Genomic DNA, 22,736 nt, shown 5'->3' with positions numbered 1-22,736 from the left:
TAATGTATTTATGTATTTACTTGATTATACTATTTAATATATTAAGTATATATTTACTATGTTTATTATGTTATTTAACCTGAGTTTAATTCACCTCTTCATTTTTATCATTTATCCACTCGTTCTGCAATCACTCATTAAGCCTCTACTTTGTGTCATATATAGACAGCATGACAGAAGGGGGGAGACAAAGATGTATAAAGTAAGAGTTCCATAAAGAAATTCCCACTTCCTGAAGAATAAAATTCAAAGTCCTTAGCAAGCAAAGATTAGACATCCTACATCCAAGAGGGGAAATAAGGTTTTATTTTTTACAGCATCAGGAAGTTAGGTTTGTTTCTAGAAAAGTGGAAGCGTCCCCCTGCTTCTTTCCAGCCTTCCAGGGAGCCTGAGCGAGCCTTGCTCAAAGCTCCTCCCTTGGTAATTGACAGCTGGAGAAATTCCACAGAAGCCGGCCCTAGCCCTCCTCCTTCGAGACTGAGTGGCAAAACCTGGTGGGAGTGGTTGCCGACTCAGCCAATGCATGAAGCAGGAGCAAGAGCCTGTGTAAACAAACCCAGAGGTGCTGCGCCTTGAGCTCGTCTCTCACGTGGGGGCCGGCCTCATCCTTGGCCCAATGCCCATCCAGGAGTGGTGAAGCGTCCATTTAGCCAATCAGAGCCGGAGTCTCCCGCAAGGAGGCCTCTCATCTCTAGGAGAAGAGCGAAGGAAGCGAAAAGACAAACGTTAAAACCAATCAGAAGCTGGAGCTTCCGAGGGGGTGGGCGGGCACTGTTTCACATTTAGACCAATAAAAATCATATATGCTCTTCTAGGTAACCGAGCGGCATCTTCTTCGGCCCAATAGATGAATGGGGCGGTGCCCGGCAACCAATGGCTTGGGCTCGGAGGCGGGGTGAAGAGCTAGTGTGCAGTAGGAGGTAACCTGGCGAGTGGTAGTGGTGCTTCTCCGGTGCGTGTCTCACGTTTTGGTACTAACGGCCGACACTGTCCTGGCGACGGCGACCTCTTCGGCGACGGCTTAGTGTCTCAGAGGAGTAGCAGAGTACAGTCTGGAGGAGGGGCTTCTGGTCAGCCCAGGTGGGTTTGGGCGCCGGGCTGCCGGGGAAGGGACCCGCGGGAAGCGCCGCTCTCCCGGCTCTGGGGGCTCCCTGCGCCTCCCTTTCCGCCACCGTCGGGACTGTAAGAGGTGGCGCGCGCCTGCCGGAGCTCCTATAGGGAGGGAAAGCCCGCGGTGTCCTTTTCGCAGCCGTCGGCGAGAAGGGGCGTCTTCTGGGGTCGCCCAGCCCCTCGGAGGCTCTAGTGGGTCTTGGTCCTTTTTTCCCCGCTCAGGTACTCTACTGTCCTCCCCTCCCCCCCAGTTCCTGAGTTCCCTTATCCCCCTTCCAACACTCGGACCAGATTCTCGGGCTTGTGAATCCCTTTTCTACCCCGGTGCAACACTGCTGGGCAAATTGACCAGGGCTGCGTCCCCCGCCGGGGGAGGGGGAATTGCGCGTTTGACCCTCTCCCATTCACCGGTCCCCGTGCGTTATTTGCGTTTCTTAAAACTCCCTTCACCTCTCCCTTTACGCCAGACCTCATGCTTCATACCTAATTTGACTTGGAGACCTCGGCTACTTTTCTTTCCTTACGCAAGTGAGTACTTCACCCCCTTCCCCCACTAAATTTCAATCCTCATCCTTCTTGGAAACTAACATTTTCCACTTGCCTCTTCCATGCAGCTGGAAGGTGAATGCGAGAGAGGCAAGAATACACTGAACAGGTAGCTTTGCAAGGTGGGGAACATTAATCTGTTTTGTAAATGGTAAAAAACTATTTTTGCCTTCCTTAAGATGGCATTTGGTCATATGCCCTCTCTAGAATCTTTGTCCCAAAGCAGTTCTTTTGGTGATAATTGCTGAAAATGCAGGTGGAAAGGGTTTACTGGAAGCAAGGGATTTAAAATTTATTATTAAGTTGATGGAATTGGATTATACTTTAAATAGCTTAAATGGGTGGCGTGAGTTTGCAGTGTTAAGGGCGGCCTGGCCACCCTAATATGTCATAAAATATAGGACATACTTTAGCTGTATAGCACAGCGTGATTTGGTCACGCCCAACCTATGAATGGATAATAGCCTTGAATCTGTTTAAAAACAACATTCCCTATTCTCTTTTCACAGAGAATTTGTATTCACCTTCATAGGTTATGTGTTTGATTTCCAGTAGTGTTCTAGCCATATGTTTCTAGATAATAGTGCAAACTATGCTGTGCCTCATAAAAAGAATTTTGTGAGGAAAAACTAACTCACCACTCTTAGTTTTGATTGAGATTTTAGAAGTTTGAAAATATTAATTTAAATGTTGGACAGTGAGGATTTTGTTTTCGAGGCTGAAGTATTGGGGTAAGACTGATGGGCCCCTTAGGCTGTGTGTGAGAGAGAATATACACGTGTACAAAACCTCATAAATTCTCACAGTGCTTAGTTTCATGACTTCACATAAACCAGAATTGTTTTTCCTAGTTCTCAGTGGAGAAATGTAAGCTGTGAATTTAACATCACATTCATTGTTTTGGTCAAGGTTTTGCAAGCTTTTGTGAAAAAAATCTTATTTTTTTCCCTATCCAATTTGTAACACATATCAATATGCTTCCCTGTATTCTACTACGGTAAGATTGTATCTTGTATATAGAAAAATAAATCTATTAGAGTGAAGTAAAAGGAATCTTTACTCTGAGGTGGCAGAATATGGACCATATGTTTGAGCCTTGTTAATAAATCACACCAAAAAGAGCTAGATCTTAAACTGACAAATGCCCGAGTGTCTAGAACAATAAAAAGAATTTATGACAGAGTTACAGCAGTCATCAAAGAAAAGTCCTGGACAAATTGCAGATCTACAAGTTGGTCACTATTGTGAATTGGTATAGACTGCAGTTGAAAACCAAAGTTATTTTTTACAGTCTTTTCAGGTATATTTGTGCTTAGTAATTACTTGTTTGCAAATTTGGGGGACTGTACCTGTGATTTTTTCCTAGAGAACTTGACTTGGAAAAGTTCACAGTTTAGTGGAAGAGAGACCTGTAAACCAAGAATTAAATGCAGAGAGGGAGGTTCTATAGTACAGGGCAGAGAAGCACTGTGGCCCCGTGTTCTGGCCTCATCTCCCACTGCTCTAGACTTCCTAAAGTGCCATTTCCTGAACTTATCTCTTTTTTTCCTACATGTCTGGGCCTCTTTCCGTAGGTGCTGTTCTCCTTGAAAGCCTTTTGTACACCTCCTGTGTCTGGTAAAATTCTATTTCTTCAAAATTTTGAAGGCTGCCTCCACCTCATCCAAATAATTATTTTGTCTTTCTCTCTGTTATTTCATAAGTCATTACAGTCGATTCTCATTATTCACAGTAGTTATGTTCTATAAATTCACCTAGAACACTGTATTATCAAATACCAAACTATTGCTCCAATGGAAAATATGTACATATCTACATATCTGACATAGATTATAACCTTAAATCCCCAAAACAACTCATTTTAGTAGATTATATTTTCTTTATTTTACAAAAGAGAAAAAAATGAGGTTCAGAAGTGTTAAGTGGGGCCGGCCCATGGCTCACTTGGGAGAGTGCGGTGCTGATAACACCAAGGCCCCGGGTTCGGATCCCATATAGGGATGGCCGGTTCGCTCACTGGCTGAGCGTGGTGCTGAAAACACCAAGTCAAGGGTTAAGATCCCCTTACCGGTCATCTTTAAAAAAAAAAAAAAAAAGAAAGAAAGAAAAAAAAAGAGTGTTAAGTGACTTCTCTGAGGCTGCCGCACTAACAGGTGCCAGAGTTAGAATTCAAACCCTGTCCTGTTGGCCAAAGAGCCAAAGCTTCTTGCACTACCCCGCACTGCCCCCTACTGTCTCTGTCCTCTGGTGGTCTCTGTATGAGAGCTGAAACAGAAGACGAATGTTGCCTTATTCAGCTTTAAGCTTGGGACATGTGCAAGGAGTGACCCATTTTTTGCCACTCTGTGCATGTTCATGAATGACCTTGAAAGCTCCACAAGTATTTGATTTTGGGGTTACAAATAAATTTTAACAAGTAGGCAAATTTGCAGATACGGGATCCATAAATAATGAAGATCAATTGTACTTGTAAGTGACTCCTTAAATCTGTTTCATGGTAACTCAACCCTCACACCTCTGTAGAATGTTCCTTAGCTTCTTTGATAGTTTGTTCACTTATTTGTTCATTCAACAAATATTTTTTAAGTGCTTACTATAAACCAGACTCTGCTTTAGACTGTGGTGAACAATCTATAGAGATTAAAGTCCTGTCCTGTGGATCTTACATTAGAATAAGAAAGATAAACAGTTGAGTCTGGAGCTCAGGGGGGAGGTTCAGATTGGAATTATAGATTAACTTGATGTCTCTGTTCTACTCTTATGCATAAACTCTTCTTTTTGAGTCTCTCTCCATTAACCTATGTTAACCTCTGCCTGTCGTTTGTTGATTTTGAGGCCACTTAACCCATGTATCTGGCAGGATATTATAGAAGAATCATGCTGACCTGGTCTTTGATTTCTGGTTCTGCCACCTACCAAGTGACTTTGGTCAAGCTCTTGGACTTTTGAGCCTGTTTTCTAATTTCAAAAGTGGTGATATAATGTGTTGGGCCCTTGTGGGTTGCAAGAAAGAGGCATACATGTTATCTTTGGTTATGAGTGTTGAATGTAAACTTGGAATGGAAGCCATCTCAGCAACCATATTGTCTCTTGGCCCTAGTGCCTTTAAAACCTTATAGAACAGTGACTTAGCAGTATTTAGGGTAGGATTTGAGCCTTGGAAACCTGCCTATTTAACTTATTTAACTTCGTTTACTCAACATTTGTATTTCCCTAGAGACAATATCTGATTTAATTGTTCTGTCACCTTCTAAAATGGAGGACCCCTATTCAACAGAATTTTGAGCCAAGCCATGTCCTTGGTGATTCATCTTCCTTGAGTTCAACCTGTATGTGTCCTTAGCCAAGGCACTTAGCCCTTGTCCAGTTACTTGTGGCCAAAGAAGTAAGGGTTGGTTTCATGCATTATCTGCCGCTCAGACTGTAGTATATACAGGAAGAACTCCTTGTAGACAGTTTCTTCAGAAGACAACTGCAGACCTAGAGTCTCATGAACTGTCCAATTCAAATAGTTATCTAACATAATCATATGTAATGTTTACTAAGTCTCACAAAGTAGATGGCACATGTCAAATATTCAACTTATTTTCCTCTTGGTGTGCATTTAATATTATCAGAATTTGGTTATTTGTTCATATGACTGTCTTCCTTACTAGACCATGAGCTCCATGAGGGCAGCGTCCACAGCTGCTTCTTTCTCTCATTGGCACTTAGTTCAGTGCCTGATACATGGTAAAATAGGTACACAAACGTCTGATTTATGGAATTTTCAACTCTTCCTGAAAAGATGGGAGGATACGAAGGCTTCCCAGAGAAGATATTATTTAAGCAGATATTTAAAGGTTGAATAGGAATGTTTTCCAGGTAAATAAAATCTTGAGACAACATTCCAAGCTGAGACCAGCCAGGTACAAATACATAGAGATATAAAAAGGTGTTTAATGAACACTCCTAGCAAATTAAAAAAACAAACAAAAAACAAACAATAAAAAAATCACCTAAGGAAAAAACTATGAATGGGCTTGGCCAGAGGGCATGTCACACCTGAGGTAACCATGGACCACAGCTACTCAGTAATAAATGCAAGTTTTAGAGAGGGAGCATAACATTCTCAGGTTGTTGGCAGGGTATCTATAACAATTTGGAAACTCAGGTGTTGAATTCTGGGAACTGTTACATCGTAGTGTAATCATTTACTTCTTTACCATGTAAGAAGCTCATATGTGTCTCACACTGTTCAAGGTGCTGAAAATATAATCAAACTTATTCTTAAGGAGCTCACAAGCAAGCAAGGGAGACAGATGGATGAACAACTGAGTTGTCATGTCACAAATGAGGTAATAGAGATGAATAAAATTCTATCTAAACCAGTAGAAAGGAGTAGTGAGTAATATGTGGAGTGCTAGGGAAAAATTTCTTAAATGAGGTGCTATTTGAGCACTCTGAAGCACTATACAAATATGACAGATTGAAGGAATGCATACAGCTTAATTTGAGTTAACATTTTATTTTTTATTTTAATTTACATTACAGAAGTAGTACATGTTTACTGTTTAAAATTAGAAAGCATTGATAGGCAAAAGGAGGGGAGAGACTGCAAAGTACTCCATAGATTTACCATACTGAGATAGTGGTTGACATTTTGATGTATATATTTTATATTTTATATATTTTATTGTATATTCATTTGTATATATGCATATATATGCATTTTTAAATAGAAATAGTTCATACTTCATGTTCTGTTTAGCCATTTTATTTTTATGAGCTAAATTCCCTAAGAGTATAATTGCATTATCCAAGGAAGTCTTCTGCTACATATTGCTGTGTATAAGGAGAACTAGTGAACATGTGGCCTTGTGGTGATCTAATCTCCTGAATCGCGTCAGGGGCTTCATCAAAGGCTCATTCGGAAATGAACTAGATGTATGTAAGTGGTTATGCTTGGCATTATTGTTTGTATTAGCATGCTAGGGATGACTTCAGTGTCCATCAACAGGGAACTGGTTAAGTAAACCAGTACATCCAAACCATGGAATATTGTATAGTTGTAAAGAAGAATGGGGAAGATCTATGTACTGATATAGAAGAGCTCCAAGATATATTGTGAATTTAAAAAAAAAAAAAAAGGAACAAGGTACAGTATAGTGTGTATAGAATGCTACTTTTTGTGTTGAGAGAGAAAGAAGAGTAGAATATACATGGATATTTGCTAAAAGAAATTCTGGAATGATGTATAAGAAACCAGTTAAAGTGTTTATCTGTGGAGGGAGAATAGGAGGAAGAATGGGATTTTGCTGTATACCTTTATATATAGTTATAGTTTTAATTTTTTAAAATTATGTGTCTGTATTACCTTTTTAAAAATGAGTAAATGAGGCTGGCCTGTTAGCTCAGTTGGTTAGACTGTGTTGTTTTAACACCAAGGTCAAGGGTTCAGATCCCCATACCAGCCAGCTTCCAAAAAAAAAAAGTAAATGAACAAATGAAATGGAATTATGAGAAAGAAAAAAGAATCTGAGGGTCTGTCCATCTTTTTGGTGTCAGGTGAATACTTAGCAATAGCAGCAGAGATTGGAAAAGTAGGCCCGGGAAGAGGGAAGGCAACCTTTTTTTTCTTTTCCTCAATTTTGTATATTTTTAAAATAATTTGAGAACAATAAAACAACTTAAAACAAAAATGTTTTCAGACTGTAGTCCCCATTACTACTTCTTTTTTTTTTTAAAGATGACTGATAAGGGGATCTTAACCCTTGACTTGGTGTTGTCAGCACCACGCTCTCCAAGTGAGCTAACCGGCCATCTCTATATAGGGCTCCGAGAACCCATGGCCTTGGGTTCACTGTACCAAGTGAGCCATGGGCCAGCCCTCGTCCCCATTACTTCAATAGCTGCTTTCTTTTTTGTATTCACTTGTAATATTTTTTTCTTATGCATCATATTTTTTATTGCAGTCACACTTTCAATCATTTTAAATTTACCTAATTGTGTTTTCTCTGTGGTGCTACAGAAGGATCTTTATTTTATTATTATTATTTTTTTTTTTAAAAAGATGACCGGTAAGGAGATCTTAATTGTCAGCGTCACGCTCACCCAGTGAGCTAACCAGCAATCCGTATATAGGATCCGAGCCAGTGGCCTTGGTGTTATCAGCACTGCACTCTCCCGAGTGAACCACAGGCCGGCCCTACAGAAGGATCCTTAAAAAAAAAAATGAAGAGAGGCAGCTTTGTGTAGTGCATATCCCAAACGTGGGCTGATCCACATCAGGAAGCAAAAATTCAAGCCCTCTAGCCTATATGTGACCCATACAAGAGGAGAAAAAAAAAAGAAAAAGAAATTTTAATATATATAAATGAAAATAACATTTCTCCCTGACTATAAAGGAAACCATACTCTTTTTGTAATAATTCAGAAGCCAAAATATAAAGAAAAATGATCTTTAATTTTGCCACCCAGGGCTGGCTGGTTAGCTCATTTGGTTAGAGCACCATGTTAGAATACCAAGGTGAAGGGTTTAGATCCGCATACTGACCAGCAGCCAAAAAAAAAATTGCCACTGAAAATATTATGAGTTTTGCCTTTTAGTTTTTTTTTTTTTTAAATGCATATAAATATTTTAAAAAGTAGAATAATATATAGTCTTTTTTTTTCACTTACTAAATTTTGGGCGTATTTCCATGGCAGTAAATATATCCTGGCATCATCATTTTAAATAGCTGAGTATATGTTAAGTTAACCATTCCCACCCATGTGGTGAATTTCCTTGTGCATATATTTTAGCAGACTTGAGCAAGTATTTTTGGACTGAATTCCTAGAATTTCTGAAGGAAAAGATTATAAAATAATTTGGGGGCTCTTAATATAAATTTTTAAATTGTTCTGCAGAAAAATGGCTTCAGTTTGTACATACTCCCACTGACAGTGAGTGAGAGCTCCAGTTTTCCCCCTACATTTGTAATCTTTCTGGTCTTTAAGCAGAAAATCTCATTGTTTTAATTTACATTTCTTTGATTTCTAGTGCTTTTGAATCTTTTTTATATGTTTATTTTTAAGGGCCATTTTTATTCTTGTGGAAATTGCGTATTTCTCCATTGCCTATTTTCTGTTGGAGCATTTGTCTTTTTCTGAGCAATTTTTGAGATTTCTTTGTAGGCTAAAGATACAAACCTTTTCTCCCAGTAAGTAATTTGTCATTTCACTTCATTTTTATCTTGCCGAATGAAAGCATTTTTGTTTTTTTGTTTTTTGATTTTTTGGCGTTGGCCATTCTGGGGATCCGAACACGTGACCTTAGTGTTATAAGGCTGCGCTCTAACCAACTGGGCTTATCAACCAGTCCTGAAAGTGTTTTTTTTCTGTACTGTACTCAAATTTATCCATATTCTTTTTTCAAAAAAAATTTAAACTTTACTCCGTATGTAATTATTTTTTGTATGAAAGTAGGCAGTCTGTTTTTATTTGTCCCCCACCCCATGTTTTGAATGGGTAACTAGCTGTCCCAACATTCTTTTTAAATGATTTACATTTTCTCCTCTATTGAAATGCAACTTTTAACATAAATCAGATTCTTATTTCTGGGCTTTCTGTTTTATTGATAAATTTATTTCTATGCTCATTCTACAGTATTTTAATTTATTTTATTTTTGCTCCCTAGTATAGATGGGCACTTAAAATTAATTTTATATTTCTCCTTTTTTTGTTTTTAATTCTAATGATTATTCTTATGCAATTATTAACCCAGCTAAAATTAGAATCCACTTGTCAGGTTTTCAAAAACTTCTCTTTGGAGAACTTTTATTGGAATTTAACTGAATCTTCAGATTAATTCTGGAAGAGTAAACATTTTACATGTGTTTATTCAACTCATTTTAAATGTTCTTCAATAAATTGTTTTATGTTGTATACATTTATTTAATTTATTCCAAAGAATTTTAGATTTTTGTTTTTTAGTTGAGTCTTTTTTTAAAGTCTTTTCTAATTGGTTATTATTGATTGGTGTAAACAAAAGCTCTTGATTTTTTATGTTTATTTTGTAACCAGTTTTGTTAAGCTCTTATTGTTTCTAATGGTTTCAGTTGATTCTTAGTCTTGCTGAAAAAGCAAAATCATATCTGCAAATAAGGATAATCTTTTTTGTTGTTGTTTATTTTTTCTTTGTTTTGTAAATAGGGATAATTTTGCCTCTTCCTTTCTGATAGTTGTACCTCTTATCTTGTGTTCTTGATTAATTGCACTAGACGTTAGCATTCAAAAAGTTAAATAGTGGCCATGATAGTTAACATTCCTAATCTTTTTCTTGTTTTTAATGCACTAAAGGTTTGGGAGGGAGAGATGCTTATGTGAGTATATTGATTACATCAAAGAAGCTTGATTTTATACGTTTATTTAAAAAATTTATTTCTGTTTTTTCAAAAATGGAATTGATTTTATTAAATATATTTTTGGCAACTATTGAGATAATCATGTAGTTTTGTTTTGTTTTTTCCTTTGCCTGTTAATATTAAGAAATATCAATGTATTTTACCATGTTAAACCATCCTTGAATGTCTTGGCTGAACCCTATTTGATCAAAGTGTTTTGTTTTACTTTTGAATAAATTGCTTGGTTTTATATGCTCATGTTTTATTTGCAATTATATGTATGTGGCATGAAAATCGGTCTATGGGGGTTTTTTGTTTTTGTTTCTGTTTGGTTTTTTTGCATCTGGCTCGTACAAGGATCAAACCCTGGACCTTTGTTTTATCAGTACCACACTCTAACCCACCGAGCAAACAGGCAGCCCTGGTCTATTGTTTTCTTTTGTGCTAATTTTGTTCATTTTACTGTGTTGAGTGACCTGCGTGCGAATAACTAGAAGGCTCTCTTCATTTCTTTGTGCTTTGAAACAGTTACATGGAAATTATCTGCTTTTTGAAAATAGGTGCTATATGCTTGTCTTGCCCACTCTTTAAAATGCAGTAATCTCAGAGAAGGGAAGTTTTAACTTAACAATTTTAGTGTAAACAGGAACAAAACAGAATGTAATTATGTAGTGAGAGTTTACTTTTGTATACTAGTGGTGTTCTTCGTGTCTTTTTATTATCTTGGCTTTGGTGCTAGTGCCAGGTATGACACTCACTATCTGAGGGTTGTTTACAGGACCTTTGTTTTAATATTGAACCAGATGTAACTGTTAAGTTGTGCAGCCTTGCAGGTATACATAATGCGCCTGCCAGGGCTCTGCTCCATCTCTACTGAAGGCAAGAAGTAATGCAGTAAATCTTTGCCTGGCTAGAAGCTTTTGAAGAATTGGGGTATTCCGTTTTAATTCTGTTAACCTGGAAGTATAAAGGAGAAAAAAATTCCAAGCTTTAACTCCCTATTGAATGCAATTCTAAAATATAGCCAATGCTATATTTTCTTCTCTAGTAAGTTTGGTACATTCAGACTTAGTTGATGTTTTACTATAGAACTCCTAGAATTCCTGAGACTTACCTTATGAAGGTCCTTTTCTAGAACTTTAGATGTAAGAGAATGGAAATGATACTGTATGAGATCAGGCTGGATGGGAACTGAGGCATATCAATATACTTTTCAGATTACATCTCTGATTGCAGCTTGTTTTCTTTTTTAACTCATAAAAAACCACTTTGGATGGAGGGTGGAAGTAGTGAGATTATGTCTTTTTATTGGATGTCTTTATTTCATATCAAGATAGAATATACAGTATCCATGGCTTTAGACCTATGGAAGGAAACATTTTTCTACCTCCTGTACATCAGGGGTTCTTAAACTTGAGCATACTTCAGAATCACCTGCAGGTATTATTACAGCACAAGCTGCTGGGCCCCACCTCAGACTTTCTGATTCATCAGAAAGGTCTAGGGTGGTGCCTGAGAATTTTCATTTCTAGTAAGTTCTCAGGTGATGCTGATGCTGCTCATGTAGGTACTACATTTTCAAGAACCACTGCTGAATACTAACTGTGAATTGTAGAAATCTGGTTCTAGAAGAAAGCTTAGTTCGGTCTGGGATGAGAAGCACACAGGTTATGGAGCAAATCATGAAAGATCCAACCCTTGATGTCACCGTAGTGTTGAGTTCAGGTAATGAGCAATACCTAGTGGCATAACACAATTCTTGTTTTCCATGACTGGGAGTCCTAGCTGAGTTTCAAGTGTGAAATTCTGTTTCATTTGCTAGGCTTAGCGAGACCAGGGGATACTAGTCAAATAGGATTTAGTGATTAACTGCATGAGAATAGGAGTTATTATGTGTCCCTTTTGTCTCACCCATCACTTAGCATTTATCCTTGCTTTAGAAGGGTTTAGTACTTTTTTTTCTTAAACTGGTAAAAGGCTTTGAGTGCTTATTAAATTGAAAGCTTTGTATGTTTTTAAAAATATTAGTCCTATTTACTGTTAACCATTTTTTTTAAGCAGTAATTTAAGAAAATAAGAAACTTTCTGAAAAAGAGAAATCACTGGAATTATTTTACCTTATTGGAATGTTGGAGAATATAGTCTGCTTCATAAAATATCAAGTATGCTATGGGTTTTCCATTTTTTTAGTGATCTGTCATTGCACTGTTTGAGGTAGTAATACTAGTAATTCTTGTAATCTGTTTGAAGAAGAAAAATAAAGGCCTTGCATAGAAACTGGACACTAGAGACAGTTATAAAAGAATAGATAGATATATACACATACTTAAAACAAATTTTTAAAAAATAATTTAAAAATTATTCTTTATTTATTTATTGTTAGCTAGATATGAAGACATCTGTGCTGAACTTGGGTGTCATATGTAGAATCTGAGTTGAAGAGAAAGGAAACTCTGGAAGACACACCTTTTCATACAGGAGTTTTTCTTCAACAAGTTTTTCTTGCTTGTCAACTCTCTAATTTCTGTTGTTCTACTGCCAGTAACCTCAGTTTCTGAGTTGACCTTCTGGTCCAGCTTCACTGTTTAGAGGACGCAAGTGGCATTACAAACAGTGGGTTGGGCAAATTCCCTGCTTGGAAACATTCCTGTTTTGCTACCCTTACCCCTTCAGAGAAGAGTTTGGGTAAGGAAGTGAAGGGTAGAACTATATCCTACAGACTAGACCAGTGGTTCTGAAGCATGGCTGCACATCAAAACCAACCCAAGTGTTTTTTAAAAAACAATGTAGATATCTGACCCCCTCTGGACCATCTGAATCATAATCTCCTTGGATGGAACCTTGGGGAGTTCTGCATTTTTAACAACTTCCCCAAGTAATTTTATGTAGCCTGCTGGGGTTAGTGCCTCAGATCAGACCAGTACTGTTCCCAGGTGAATTTTCACCAACCTGTTGTGAAATAAGAAAAATAAGGACCACATAGTGTTTTTCATAAAATTAAGTGTATTTATTTATTTATTTATTTTCTTTTAAAGATGACCGGTAAGGGGATCTTAACCCTTGACTTGGTGTTGTCAGCACCACGCTCTCCCAAGTGAGCAAACCGGCCATCCCTATATGGGATCCGAACCCGTGGCCTTGGTGTTATCAGCACCACACTCTCCCGAGTGAGCCACAGGCCGGCCCCCAAATTAAGTGTATTTAGCTTAAAGAATTGTCCTTTGCATAGAATCAAGGCCTTCCTGTATTTTTTGGTGCTTAAAATATCCTTTTGTGGAATGATTTTTCTTGGGGGATTTTTTTTGTTTATTTGTGTTTTTTTGGCAGCTTGCCAGTAAGGGGATCCAAACTCTTGACCTTGGTGTTACAAGGCTGTGCTCTAACCAGTTAAGCCAACTGGCCAGCCCATAGAATCGAGTTGATAAGGATGTTTTTACCATCCTTATCTGGTTTTAAAAAAAAATCATAATCCTATTTTGTCCTCAAGATATTTTTGAAAACATACCGGTTTATGATAATCCTGGAGACTGAGTACTTCTTGTTAAAAGAAAAATTTTAGACAAATTAAGTTTAACAGGATTTAAGAATGATTCAGGAATTGGGCAGCCCTGAGAACCTGAATGGGTTAAGAGTGACTCCAGGGCTGCCATACAGTTGGATAACATTTTTGGACAGAAAAAAGGAAAGTGATTTACAGAAAATGGAAATTAGGTACAGAAACAGCTGGATTGGTTACAGCTGGACATTTGCCTTATTTGAGCATGGTTTGAACAGCCTGTAATTGGCTGAGACTCAGCTACTTGTTATAAGAGTAGGTTACAGTCTGTTTACACATTGTTAGGTTACAGTTCACTATGTACACAGAAACCTTTAGGCCAAACTTAAAATATGTGCAGAGGCAGCTTTAGGCCAAACTTAACACTCTGATCTCATCATTCTTGGAAATTGTTTTTAAAATACTTTGGAATACAGGTCTCCAGAGGGTCTGAAACCCTTGGGACAAGATGAATTTCAGAGTTCATAATTTTTTTAGATTTTACAAAAATGCTTTCTTGTGTTACATAATGCCCCAGTGGGTCTGGTGCAGTACCCATAGTCACACGTGTTAATATTTACGAACAGGACTATTCACACTAAGTGGAATAGATAAAGGCTGTGCATAGCTTTATATCAGTTCAGGCCAAGTTTTACTGTCAAATAATTTTTGACGTGAAGCGTTTGAAAAATTTTTAGTTTTTAGAGCTTTTTGGTTATTGGAGTTGTGCATAAGAGAATATAGACCTATATGGAGGTCTGCTTTCTACCTAAAAGTGCCAGGAAGCTTCAAGTTAAATGGAATTTTGTATGTTTATGGTAAGGAATATAACTTATTTTGATTTAAAAAACACTAGCATGTGATGCAACCTTGTTCATATTTTCCTTACAAAGACCTCAGTCCTTTGGTTGAATAGCATTTTTCCTCAGCCTGATTCCCCCACCCCTAATTTGCAATATTTGAGAAAAATTAGAGTTTTCTATCATAGCCTTTCTGAAACTGAAGTGGGAAGTGTGAGAGTATAGAGTAATGGTTAAGAGCATGGTCTTTGGGATCAGAAAGACCAAACTTAAGCACCGATTCTGGCACTACTAGTTTGTACCTTAGGCAAGGTGTTTAATGAGTTTCTGAACAGCAGAGAATTCATCTGAAAAACCAGGACAGTAATAGCCCCTGCCTCATAGGATTGTTGGGAAGATTAGAAGATAGAAAGTTAATGAAGTACTTAGGAGAACTGATATTTTATTCTTGTCTTTTCCCCTTGTGTTCGGGTAGATTACTTATTTCTCTCTGTAACTCGGTTGTCCCACGGGGCCTTCTCCTTTCCTTAGAGGTCTGGGGAAACTTGCCTTAAATGCTTTCCCAATTCATGACCTACTCCAGTTCTATCCTTGCAACTTAGACAAAAGTCTGCTTCTTTGGTGGTTTCCATGCCAAAAGATCCACAGGCTCCTAAAGTTTTACATAGGCCTACTAATTTTACTGAAAATTGAAATTCTCAAGCTGTAGTCCACATTATGCAGTGTGAGGCCTTTCACTCTGAAATGTGCCACTCTTGACTTACTTTTTCTTCTTCACTCTGTTCCAACATTGTGCCCCCATTAGCCATAGAAATGTTCCCCTTTCTCCCAGGAAACAGTTTTGTCCTTAACCTGGTACCTCAAGGACTCTCCTTCTCTCCCAAACTGACTTTCAAGGAGTTTCTTCCATTCAAAATGGTACCGTTCCTGAAAAGACTTATATTAAATACAGTTTTCTCTACCTCGTTACATATGTATTTAGACTGTTTGGCTCCCCTCTCCCCACCTTGCTATGGCAGATAATCCTTTTTTTTTCAGAAATATATCAAATAAAACAAACATGTGGTCTCCTTTGATTATTTCTGTTGGGATCCATGGTATGGATTTCTTCCAGTTTAGATAATTTCACTGTGGCAAACTTTTATGTCTAGCCTGCAACTCATGAGGAGAATGTTATAGCCACCTGGTGTTATTAAGTGCTAAAATAGTAAACAAGAACACATAAAAAATTTCCTAGAAGTTTTTATTTCCCCCCCTCGGGTGATTTAACCTGTTAAAAACAGATTTCAGAGTAGTGTTGTCACTGGCTGTGAGGATTAACTGTTCATGCTCAATGAAGAGTGCTCAGCTACAGATCCTAACCACTAAAGTTTCCTGCCTAGGAAATGAGATTTAGAATACAGCATTCTAGAAACGGCAGTCAGTCAGCACAGCATTTATTGAGGACCTGGTGGGTGTACAAAGGCATGCTAGAAGCTGTAGAAGACTTGATTCTTTCCCTCGAGAAACTTCCAAGGTTATACTCGTAGACTACTCCCACAACAAATAATGAATAATGCTCTCTCAGATGTTTGTATCATCAAATGTGAAATTGAGGTGAAGGTGGGGGAGACCTCAGGCAGAGATTATATTCACGATTCTATAGTAGCATTTCTGATATAACTGTGCATTTGAAAAACAAGTTAAATTGTCATCAGATCAAAGACATTTAGAGGCTTTTGTTGGTGAGAAAAGTTATACATATTTCATATGTAATAATTTGCCCATAGAAATGTTTTTGATTAATGTTACTTGTTAAAGACTTCAGCTCACAATGTCTCCCCTGTTAATAGTATAAAATATCTTTTTGGAGCTCAATCTAGAGAAGTCAAGGTCCATATGCTGACCGCCATTTGATGTTATCCTGGGAGGGGATGATTAATTGCCTTTAACTGGAGGGAGTGGAACTTGAAGGCAGTTCTGGGTACAGAGATCTTGCCACTGAATGATGTAATGTAATAAATAAGTATATAAATAATTGATAAACTTGGGAAAAGCTTGGTAAATTAAAGTCAGGTAACTTCTCAGAGTAATGAGTTTACATGGCCATGGACTTCTTTCTTTTTCAGAGAGCATTCACAAGACTACTGATAAAGGAATTAGGATCATTACGATTTGGACTATTCCACGTAGAGTTTGCCACTATATTGGAGGAACTGTTCTTAGTCTTTAGTCTTTCTGTATATCAGAATTACCTATAGCAAAGTAAAAAGCAAAAATACAAATGTTAGGCCTTGGCTCAGGCCTGACAAATCAGAATATCTGAAAGATATGGTTGTGGAGAGCTTCTAGGTGGTTCTAATATACTCCAGTGACTGAGAACTACTGAATTAGAATATGCCTTCTTGCCACTTGCTTAATGCATTCTTAATCCTATTTGAGAATGTTTCTGTTTTGTTTTCTTGGCTCTGGTCCAGGGACTATACTATTACCATAATTAAGTTCAGTGTTGTCATTCTTCACAGTGTCTATATCCAGATTTTCAGATTCCATTTCATCAGTAGGGCAAATTTATAGGGCAGTATAGGACCTATTTTAAACAATAATAGAAAAGAGATTGTATAATATATATTGTGTTTCTAATCTGGCAGCCTTGAGTTCAATTTAGAAGATGCCTGTATTTGTAATTTATTTTTGTTTTTTAATAATATATTTTACTGTTAGGGATCATATAAATGATTTTGCTCTTTTTCTTGACTTTCTTTTCAACTCAAGTTTTTGAAAGCATCTTGTCAACTTTTAGTTGCAGGTAAGTTCAGTTTTCTGTGTACTTAACAAGCTCATTGACATTCTATTTGCAAGCACTATTCTTGCATCAAATGGAAGATAACAGCATTTGTGCATTGAAGTCACCATGGAAAGCTTAGCAGGGTGATTACTTGTTTTCTTTTAAAGTCCATGCAGATTCCCTATGAACAAATGAAATGAAAATACAGGGGACACAATCATTCTAATTATAGATTTACCTGGAACCTGAGTTCTAGATTTCTCTATATCATATGCTACTTATCTTCCCTACACCATCCCCCCAAAAAGCTGAACTACTCCCCATGCCTCCCTTCTTCCTTTAAACTCCACCAGATGATGGTGGAAATCTGATGGGTTTATTTGCTTGGTAGAAGAAAACCTTGTAAAACAAGGAGACAGAGAAATTATTTTAGTGCAAAGTATTACATGGCATATAAAAATATGTTCTACATGAATTTAAAAGGCTTTATAAAATTATTTTTTTGTATAGCGTATGCAGCTTTAAAAAAGTATGTCATCTGTATCTATACACACACTCACTATATATATATATATATATATATATATATGAAAGAGCAAAGTGAGATGATATACCTATGTCCCTGCAAAAAATTAGAAGGTGAAACAAAAAGGAAGTCAGAAAGTTAAAGAGTTGGAGTTTGATAGGTTAATCTAGCATCTGTCTGGGCAGGCGGACTTAAATTTGGGGAACGTGAGCGTTTCTGCCACCAGGGAAGTGAAATCTCCTGCTGTGCTCACCATGCAACCATCTATTACTAATTAAGAAACCCAGGCATTTGGATTTTGAATCATGGGAGTGTATTAGCTATTCCAAAAGTAAACAAATACCCCTCCTTCCTCCTTGACTCCTATACTATCAATTATACCTTCTCTCTCCTGTATTTGTAGCCTCTTCTCCACCAGACCCTGTTTATAAACATTTAAACATGCACTAGACTCTCCAGTCTTTGAAGACAAATAGTTTCCACCTACTTCTCACCCCTGCAGTTTCTGTCCATTCCTGTCTCTTCCTTTGGCAACTGGACTTTGAAAGAGTTTAGTACTTGCTATCATCTACAATTCATTCCACCTCCATTTATTTGGCTTTCACCCTTATTTCTCTCCATGGAAACTACTCATTAAGGTCATCAGAGACCTGCATGGTCCTGAATTCTGTGAACATTTCTCTCTTGCTTGAGCTTTCAGCAGCCTTCAGCATTCCCACTTTACTGGAAGTGTATAAGTTTCCTCTGGCTCCTGTAACAAACTACCACAAACTGGTGGCTTAAAACAAAATTTATTCTCTCACAGTTCTGAGGCCGGAAGTTCAAAATCAAGGTGTCAGCAGGGCCACCCTCCCCTGGAGGCTGTAGGGCAGAATCTGTTCTTTACCTCTTCCAAAGTCTGGTGGCTGCAGCCATTCCTTGACTTGAGGCCGCACCACTCCAATCTCCTCCTTGTCTGTCTTAAATCTCCCTTTGCTTTTCTCTTATATACTTACAATTGGATTCAGAGCCACCTGGATAACTCAGTATGATCTCCTTATCTAAAGGTCTTTAATTTAATTACATATACAAAGACCCTTTTTCCAAATAAGGTAGCCTTCACGGGTTCCAGAGATTAGGACATGGACATATCTTTTGCAGGGCCACCATTCAACCCACTACCCTGGGATTCTGTCTTCCCTTGATTTCTGTGATGCCACACTCTTCTTTCCTTCCCAACTCTCTGGCTTCTTCTCAGTCTCCTTTTCATGTTCTCCTCCTCCTGTACCTGACTTTCTAAAATGTTCACATACATCAGGGTTGGGTCTTGGACCTCCTTCTCATCTCACTTTGCTCTTTGTCCCTAGGCAGTATCTTCTAGACCCATAACTTCTGTTGGCATTTATATAAATGACTACTCTAACTTTCTGTATTAGCAAGACTTCTATTCTTGATGCATATAGCCAGCCTATTTAACATCAGCATTTGAATGTTTCAGGGCCTTGCAAATTTAACATGTACAAAATAGAATTCATTGCCCTTCTTACTGCCACCCTTCATCACCACCCAAGGAGAGTTTCCCCTTCCTACAGAGTTTCTTAGCTCAGTGAAGGACATTACTATCTACCTCCAGTTGCTTGTGCCAGAATCATCCCTGATATTTCCCTCACCCTGACTCCTCACATCCAGTTCATCACCAAAACCTCCTAGAATAGTTTGGAGTCTACCTACTTCTCTTCTTACTGCCATCATCGTAGTCCAAGCAGCCACCATTTTTTTTCATTTGGATTAGAGCATTAGTTGCTTTACTGTTCTCTCATTATGCACTTTCGGTCTCTCCAACCCATTTTGTACATGGCTGCCTGGGTGATCTCAAAATATAAATTGAACCATGTCACTGTGTTGCCAAGAACTCCTTATAAAGGCTATCATTGCTTTTAGGATGAAGTCCAGAATCCTTGTGGTCTTTCAGGTCCTACATGATCTGTTCCCATCTGCCTCTCTAACCTCATCTCTCTTCCTTGTCATTCTCCAGCTATATGCATATGTACCTTCTTTTAGTTCTCAGAGGTTTCCCCCTGCCACTGAGTCTTTGCACATGCTTTTCCCTCTCCTCCTATTGCTAGCTAACTTATATTCTTCAAATATCAATGAAAATTTTGCTTGCTCAGGGAAACTTTCCTAACCATCCCCCACTCCTAGACTAGATTGGATCCCCCTGTTTTCTAATAGTCCCTTTTACCTCTCCTTTTATAGCACAGGTCATAATTCTTAATTATTCGCTCATCTCTCTCCTGAGAAAATGTAAATACCAGGGCAGGGACTGTGTACTCTGCCAAAGCAACAGTCAAGCACAGTGCCTAGCATAAGTAGGCACTCAGATATTAACGAGTGAGTGGATCTAATGACCTAAATTGCAAAGATGAAACTGAGAAAAGGGAAAACCTAAATCCAGTGGCAGCATATTTGAAGTGAAATAAAATTTAAAACTGCTATTCACAATATTTAATTTTTAAAATGGCATTAACTAGACTGAATGAAGTGAAACTATTAGAAACAGAATAAGAGAGACAAGTTTTTATGTGAACTGTTCAATAGACTTTTTCCAGGTAATTCAGTCAAAAGTCCAAGTAATTTTTGCAGTCAAACTGTTATCATGGGCACAGTGCAGGTTTATATCTTCTAAAAAATCTCATTTATTTTCAAAGAATAGCTAGTTTCTGGTATGAGCATGTCGGCTCTGAAGGTTGTGGGTGTTCAAAGTGTTGAACTGATATTCTCGAAATATCCTAGGTACATCAACATTCTCCAAGTTCTTTATGGCTGGGAACTGAAGTCCCTATTTTAAGCCATAATTTAGACACAAACGTTTGACCGTGTTGAAGTGCTTGATCGAATACTTGGCAGGCCTTAGCACCCTGTATTGGTTATTCACAGTGCTGTGTGCTTTCTCATTTTCAGCCACAATGACAGCTGTTACTTCCCATCTTCAGCAGGTTTGCCATGTATATAAGAGGGAAGGTGGGATGGAAGGGGAATGAGTTTCAAATTATTGTTAGATTTCATAATGCAGTATAGTTACAGACCAGACATAAACTCCTTTATCTGCTATTGAGGTTTGATTCTTAAGGAACTACTTCTCAAGCAGTGACCTGCCTCAAACTCCGCATTTGTTGTCTTGATAGATAAAAGGAAAGATGTTGTGACACCTAGAGGTTTGTGTGGTAGAGCTACTTGTCAGTTTTTATTGAACATCTGTATGAGTTATCTGTGGCTAGGTAACAGCTTACCCCAAAGCTTAGCAGATCAAAACAACAAACATTTGTCATCTGATAGTTTCTGTAGGTCAGGAATCTGGGAGCGGCTTAGGTGGGTGCCTATGCTTCAGAGTCTCTCATGAAGTTGCAGTCAAGCTGTCAACTGGGACTGCTGTCTTATCTGAAGGCTTGATTGGGTAAAGGTGTACTTATAAGCTCACTCACATGATCGTTCATTTCCTTGTCACATGGGCCTCTCTGTAGCATAGCTGACAACATGGCAGCCATTCTGATTCTTTTTTTTTTTTTTTTTTTTTTTTTTTTTGTGACCGGTAAGGGGATTGCAACCCTTGGCTTGGTGTCGTCCACACCGCGCTCAGCCAGTGAGTGCACCGGCCATCCCTATATAGGATCCGAACCTGCGGTGGGAGCGCCATTGCGCTCCCAGTGCCGCACTCTCCCGAGTGAGCCACAAGGTCAGCCCCTGATTCTTAATTCTATTTTTGTAGCCAAGCTTTTACTCCACCTCTGGAAGCTTTGGGCATATTTTCTTTGTCCCCACTTCACTAGACTTTCACAGTGAGTGACTTGATGTGGGTGAAAGTTAAGTGAAATAATGAATGTGAAATCATAAAATGGAATGGCTAGAGAAACATGGTGCTCAAGCATGATGGAAGGTGAGCTGGGGAAGAGCAGGGAACAGAAAGAAAATGTTACATGAAGCTGGGAGCAGGAAAGTCAGGGAATTTAAGGGTGGTGATCCTATCTTACCTGGTGTCTCCCCTAAGCTGGAAACATCCACCTGCCTTCCCTAGGATTTACCTGTGTCCAGCAAAATCTCCTTATTCCCATTTAGCTATTAAAGTCCAAGCTATTAAGCATTAGTTCAGTCTCACCCAATAGGCCCACAAACCAGTGTTCTTGAACTAACACACACAGAAAGGTCGCTTAACCCCTGAACTGATACCTTCTTTGGTCTTACTATAGCAGTATGTGTTTTTTTTGTTTGTTTGTTTTAAGTTGGATAGATGATGTGCCTTAAATCAGAGTATAGATGTGAAAGTACTTTATTAATTTTCAAAAACTGTACAAATTAAATTGTTTGTTGCTGCTCTTTGGAGAAACCAAACTTTCCAATTATGTGGAAGACACAGGTTGAATGATATAAAATACAAATACAAATCAATACTGTATAATCTGTGAGAGAACCACTTTTCAAGTATTGACAATACCATATCAGTGTTTTCAACTTTTTTGAAGTATTTGTATTAAGTTTGGTAACAACCCCATGTTGAGTTTATGATAATTTTTAATTCCTTTTCTCATGAACAAGTGCATCCTGCAATTTTCTCTCTGTGCCCCATCTTTCTCTTGAATTAGAATGGTTATTCTGTTCTTTCTTCCTCTGCCTTCCCTTTTTCCTTATAATCACATGCACTCAGGTTTTATTTTTTGGGCAAAGGCAGAAGTTTTAAAAAACTGAACTCTGATTCCCTGTGGGTGATTTCCATATTGACGGGGAGAAATCACTGTGCTGATTGTAAACAATTGTCAAATAAGTCTTTTTAAATATAATATAGTTAACCCGTTACCCAGCAAGATTCAGGGCATTTGAGTCTTTGTGCTTAGGAGTACCTATACCTGCTTACTTATGCAGTTGCCCTGTCATTTAGAACAGAGTTGCTTCCATCATTGTTATACTGCAGATGGAAGTGATTAAAAATAACTGGTTTCCTTCCTTCTGTAGCATTATGGAATTATTATTATGGATCCATATTTGGAATAGACATTGATTTCTTTTGTCTCTATCTAAAACATGTTAAACAAATGTGCTAGATGCCATATTTAAACCT

The 22,736-nt window shown here is 38.1% G+C and overlaps 1 protein-coding gene across 1 annotated transcript in view; it reads left to right on the top strand.

The window, feature by feature from the left end:
* Positions 1-922: 922 nt before the first annotated feature.
* Positions 923-22,736, top strand: part of PAIP2B (poly(A) binding protein interacting protein 2B) — a 37,975-nt gene continuing 16,161 nt past the window's right edge. Inside the window, exon 1 of the mRNA XM_063078906.1 lies at positions 923-1,080. The gene's annotated coding sequence lies outside the window, so the exon portion shown is untranslated. The remainder of the gene's footprint in view (positions 1,081-22,736) is intronic.

The sequence above is a fragment of the Cynocephalus volans genome, chromosome 14, assembly GCF_027409185.1.
Source record: "Cynocephalus volans isolate mCynVol1 chromosome 14, mCynVol1.pri, whole genome shotgun sequence".
Taxonomy (NCBI): Eukaryota; Metazoa; Chordata; class Mammalia; order Dermoptera; family Cynocephalidae; genus Cynocephalus; species Cynocephalus volans.
Note: the sequence above shows the minus strand (reverse complement) of the source record. Positions and strands in the feature narration are given on the sequence as shown.